The sequence below is a fragment of the Pinus tabuliformis genome, chromosome 4_2 (assembly GCF_031772625.1).
Source record: "Pinus tabuliformis cultivar Carrire ecotype Pingquan chromosome 4_2, CPIR1, whole genome shotgun sequence".
NCBI lineage: Eukaryota > Viridiplantae > Streptophyta > Pinopsida > Pinales > Pinaceae > Pinus > Pinus tabuliformis.
This window is the reverse complement of record NC_142304.1, coordinates 652854042-652860041: the sequence shown is the minus strand read 5'-3', so window position 1 is coordinate 652860041 and position 6000 is coordinate 652854042.

Below are 6000 nucleotides of genomic sequence, written 5' to 3'. Positions count from 1 at the left end.
CCTATATCAAGGTTTTTATTTCACTTTCCATTCATGTTATCTTATATAAACCCAATGATTTGTTGGGATCTTCATTTTGTAGGGGTAGCCAACTTTGAATAAAGCGACAACTTTTCCTGGCAAGATTTCTCAGACATCAATTCCTCTTTTATCCCTTCGATCTCTATTGATGCAATTAGAGACAACTTGTCTTTCGTTTCATTCATAATTACTAAATAGAGGGGGCTTTTAAGACAATTTGTTAAGGAAAAGGAAATCTTTTGTCTTAAAATTTTCAATACAAGGCGCTAGTAAGAAAAGGTAAAGGCAAAGAATTAGTGGTCCATCTTTACGCTATTGATGGGTTGTTCATGAAGTAGAGAAATGGAGGCTGACACCAACTGATGGTATTTAGAATGATGGAGGCTAACAATAAAGGTGTCCTTCATGAGAGGAGTGATGGAGGCAATGAACATGGATAGGTAATAACATAGTTGGATTATTTTTCGGGGTCTCCATCGATTGTGTTTTAATGTGTTTTTTGATTGTTTTATTTATTTTGAATGCTACTTCTATTTGTTGGTTGTTGTTATCAACACATTGTTGTGTTGGAACTCCAGACTCTCATTAGTAAAATGGCTTACATCGACCTGAAGGATTGTTCAAAAATGTAGCAAGAAATTCTCAATTTGATTTTGCCTTGATTAAATTGAGAAAATTTTAATTTCCACATCAACAGACAATTTGGATGCTATTAACTTGTATGAAATGGCATGTGTTACCCAATTTACTTTGTAAATTTGAGTTCGAGGAGTTAGAGTTCACTTAAGCATGTGTGATTGCTAATTTGTAGCAATAAAAGTAAATTATCTCAAGTTGTTTTGAGTTAAGCTAGTTCTAACTATTGGAGGAACTAGTGGAAGGTCAGTTGTGCAATGGGACTTCAGTCAAACTCAATGACCATCTAGTTAACTGATCACTCAATCCAAAATACCTAGTGCATGCAAAGAATTTAAGTTCCCCAGTTGTGGTGGACATTCCAAGTTAGTGTAACATCAGTTGTAGACTAGTCTCGGGTGTACAAGTGTTGCATGCAATCAGATGATCAACATTAGGAATTACACAATCCATTTAAAAACATTTATTAAATAATGGTGGAATTTCTCAAGGAATTACACAATGAAATAGAGGCTCAGGTAGAGGCACAAATTGACTAAGTTTGGGTCAAAGCTTCTCAGTGAGTAGAGAGATAAGTTATTCACTTGCATTGTGCTCAGTAGAGAAAATACATTGTAATATAGCTATATTCATAAGATTAATACAAGAAGCCATTGGGGTTTTTAATAGATTTCTTTCTCTGGGAAAAATATTATTTGGATTTTTTTTTATTTCTTGTTGCATGTTTAAAAATTTTGTTCTAAATTGTGAATTAACTGATGCAGAGTAGTAGAGTAGATTTGTGTCTCATGATTCTGAAAAACATTCATGAGCAGTCGCAAATATACACCATAATTTTTACACTGAATCATAGAACGATTCACGTTAGAGCAGGAATTTCGAAGGTTTTTCTCAGGAGGTTTGAATTTGCAATTCATTGTTGTAGGATCTCTTAAGAGTTCACAACATGACTTTCCATGGGCCAAGGCTAGAGTACGCATTGGAACTTAACACTAATTACATTTCTTGGAAGGATTGTTGGAAGTAATTCTTCCATGTCTTCTGAGTTGTCCTGAGTTGTATTGTGTGAGTTCCTAGGTTAATAAGTGTACTAGATATTTTTATTAATCTAGATCCACCATTCTTGGATCTAGAAAGATCATGTATTCCTATATATGTAATGTTTGTTAGATCAATAAGATATACTGCATTTGGTGTTATGTTGAATTGATCTCTCTGCTTTCTCTTTATTTTATAATATGGTATCAGAGCCTAAATTTGTAAAGGCATACGTGATAGCAATATTTTTGTTTCTTTATGAAGGCCAATGTGTTCATCGTTTAAGGAGACATAAGGGATTAAAGATTAAAGTTTTTTTTATGGTAAATTTTTCTGTGATGAATTTTTTTTTATGGTGTGTGAAATAAAGTTGTTGTGATTAGTTGGTATGTTCAAGAAAAAAGAAAAAAATGTTGTTTTTAAAAGTTAAATGATGCAGAACCACAAATAAAAGGTAAATTATTATGACCCGTCATGCTCCGTGAGCATTAACCAAAGGTAGTTCTTAACAATGTCAGGCTGATGTGACCTACCGTGCTCGAGGAGCATGAGTACATGTTATTTTATAAGGTCAAGTTGTATAATTGTTTGCTGAAGACATTCTCTATCCAGAATGTTATCTTGTATAACTGATGAAGGCTGCAAAGGGGCATGGATTCATAGATGGTGGAAGTTCCATAAGATGGTTCAATATCAAGACTGACCCGTTGTGCTATGGGATGTTGAGAAGTGTCAATTCTACAAATTTCATCAACGATGGTTAGAGGCAGTTACATTTTAAATGGAGGTCAAGTGATGCAAGAAGATGTGGTGGTGAAAGAGCGGAGTTTGCGAGATTCCAAAGTCGATGTGGGTGTTGATGATGACCATATTAGACAAATATGATAAATATTTATTTATTTTTATAATGTGGTTGTTTTTATATTTTCTACATGTAAGCATTTATACAAAACTAGTGGGTTCACTCATGTATCTTGTGAAAATATGACCATATATGTGTTATGCAGTGAACCAGTGAGGCCAAGCTATGGTTAGGCCAACCAAACTATTTTGGAAGGAATCTAAGTGTGTTTTATGGTACCTCAGAGGCACTACTCAGTTTGGACTATAGTATAGATGAGAAAAGAGAGTGAAGTTGCGTATTTTCATAGATGCAAATTCGGTGCGAAGTGTGTTAGACCGAAAGAGTATATTAGGTGGAATTTTCAGTGTTGAATATGCCTTTGTTTCTTGGTACAACAGGAAGTTAAGATCTATGGTGCCCAGCTTGACAGAAGCAGAATACGTGGCTGCAAGTCAAGCAACATGTGAGGCAATATGGATGAGAAATATACTTGTTGGATTGTTTGGTCAGATGATGGATCCAAACATGATAATTAGAGTTGCATCAAGCTCTCTGAGAATCTTATATTACAAGATCGATCCAAGCATATAGATATCTAGTATCACCATTTATAAGGCTATGTGCAAATGTGGATGATGTTGCTACCCTACATTTTGACAGAGGAACACGATGCTCAGATTTTGACAAAAGATTTATAAAGAGGGAAGTTTGAGTTCCACAGGTGTAGGATAAGGGTGGTTGAGAATCCCTTTCTTGTTGAGAGGGATTCTTGAAAAATGTAGTGAGAAATTATAAATTCGATTTTTCCTTGATTAAATTGTTAAAATTTGAATTTCCACTTCAACAAACAACTTGGACGTAGTTAACTTGTGTGGCATGGATTTTGTCACCCAGTTTATTAAGTAAATTCAAGTTGGAGGAGTTAGACTTCAGTTAAGCATGTGTGATTGCTAATTTGTAGCAATGAAAGTCAATTATGTCAAGTTGCTTTCAGTTAAACTAGTTCCAATTGCTTGAAGAACTGGTGGAATGTCAGTTGTGCAGTGGGACTTCAATCAAACTTAGTGATCATCCAATTAACTGACAAATCAACAATAAATAGCTAGTACATGCAAAGAATTTGAGTTCCCTAGTTGTGGTGGGGATTCGAAAGCAGTGTAACATCAGTTGTAGACTAGTATTTAGTGTAGAGGTGTTTCATGCAATCAGGTGATCAAGCTTGGGAATTGCATAACCCATTTTGTAGAAATTCCTAAATAATAGGGGCTTAATTTCTCAAGGAAATTTGGGCTCAAGTAGAGGTAGAAATTGACTAAGTCGGGGTCAGAGCTTCTCACCGAGTAGAGGGACAGGTTATTCACTTACAGGTTGTGTTCAGTTAAGAAAATAAATTGTAATACATCTCTATTCACCATATCATGCAAGCAAGGATTGGGGTTTTTAGCAGATTACATTCCCTAGGAAAAATTTTGTCTGCATGTGTGTTATTTCTTATTGCATGTCTAAATTTTATGTACTAAATTGTCAATTAACTTCCTTAGAGTAGTAGCATGGGCTCATGTCTTGTTATTTTGACTAAAAATTCATGAGTAGTTGGAAATCTACACCATCGTTTATACAAGGATGGTGGAGGAAAATTACAGAATGTCTATTAGTAGACAATATGTCTACCTCAAAATATTTACAACAACTTTTACGAGAAGCAGACACTAAGGGTAAAAGATTGGATTGTGGAAGCATTAGTCACAAAATTCATAAGGGCATTAATTTTGGCTACAAATGTAGATGTAGATGGATTAAATCTAATTTTGGTTGCAGCAGTGTATGTAGAAAAGTCATAGTTACTCCTTTGATTTTTTTCAATGATGTGTTACTACTTGGTAGATTACATGTTCTAGAATGGAGACAAATTTATGGTCTTATTGAGCTCTTTGGATTAGTCTATGGAATCCCTATGAATAATACTAAATCTCATATGATTTATTCTTACCCAAATGATGTACTGGTATTACAAATTTCTCATATTTTTGGTGTTCTCTGCACTGCACTGGATGCACCTTTTAAATATATTGGATTTATGCTCCAATCTAATTTTTATGGAATTAAGGACTGGAGATGGCTTATAGATAAAATTCATTGTAAACTGTTATCATGGCCTGTTGTGGGGAAAAGTATCCGATGCGGATGACCCTATCCCTACTCTAAAGGTGACAGTCTTTAGCAACAACTGAAAGTAAAGTTTTGATGATTTCCTTTATGAAAGTACAGAGAGAATGAAGAAAGATTAACCAACCTGGTGTCTTTCGCTTAGTCGATCCTTGTCCTCTCTCTTTGTCTCTTGTTCCCAGCTCCTTGCTCTCTTTGCCGGTCCAGCTACACACAGATCCTGCACAAAACAAGAGAGGAAACTACAAGATACAAGTACTCATAACTGATACATGGATTAGAGTGAATCAAATATACATGTAAATACAATACATCAATGCAATACAAGTATATAGGAGAACATGCAAAACTTTATTGATAGAAGTAACAGGGTTCTGAGAAGGTTACAACCAATGATGGCTCCAATCCAGCAGCACCTCCCCAGCAGCAAGAACTCTCCTCTTCACCTCTAGTAAAACAATCACCCAATAGCTCTAACTGTAAACCAACAGCACCTCCTTGCTTTACACAAAATTCCAGCCTCCTTAGACCTCATAGAAGAGCTCTATATATAGGAGAGAAGAAGAGAGGATGAGTCAGCTTGAGACTGACATGAAGCTGCCTTGTGTCCTCTCCCTCTTCAGTTAATCTTCAGTTCTTGAGTCCACTTGGAGATCCTTGCTTACACATGGTGATCAAGTACCTCTTACTCATCACAGGGCGAATCTCATGAACCAAGTGTCAGTTTGGAAGCTTCCTGGGCAGTTGACACCTTGCAGGATGACTGTGCCACTTGGCCAATCTCGCCCAGCGCAGGTAGCCTTCATTAATCTTGACTTCCAGCGCAGGTACAAGGAGGGACAGTTGCATTCCAGCGCAGAAGCTCAGTGGAGCAGCTGACATGATCCAAAATAAGCCTGTTTTGAAGTGTTTTCAGGTGGAGAACTGATTGGAAGTGCTGTTGTTTGATGACCTTGTTCTTTTAGGGGTAAGAACAACATGTTTAGGGACTGAGGATCCCTGTGATTATTGACATTTCATGCTCCATGATGCGAGGCACAAAAATGTCTATAACAGTTGCCCCCTAAAGTATGAGGCCGTTTATCGGGTGAAATGCTTTATCTAGAGGGTCCGAAGTTCATTCCAGTGCTGAGGAGGCGCCCTGTAATACAATACAATACAATACATTTTTCATTCTATTTTCATGATCTAGCTGAGGCGGGCATTCCCATGCTCAGCTTTTTATAAATACATTTTGGTACATATGACAGACGATCGTCTGAAGATAGACTGATAATTTTCTGCTGAAATTATCA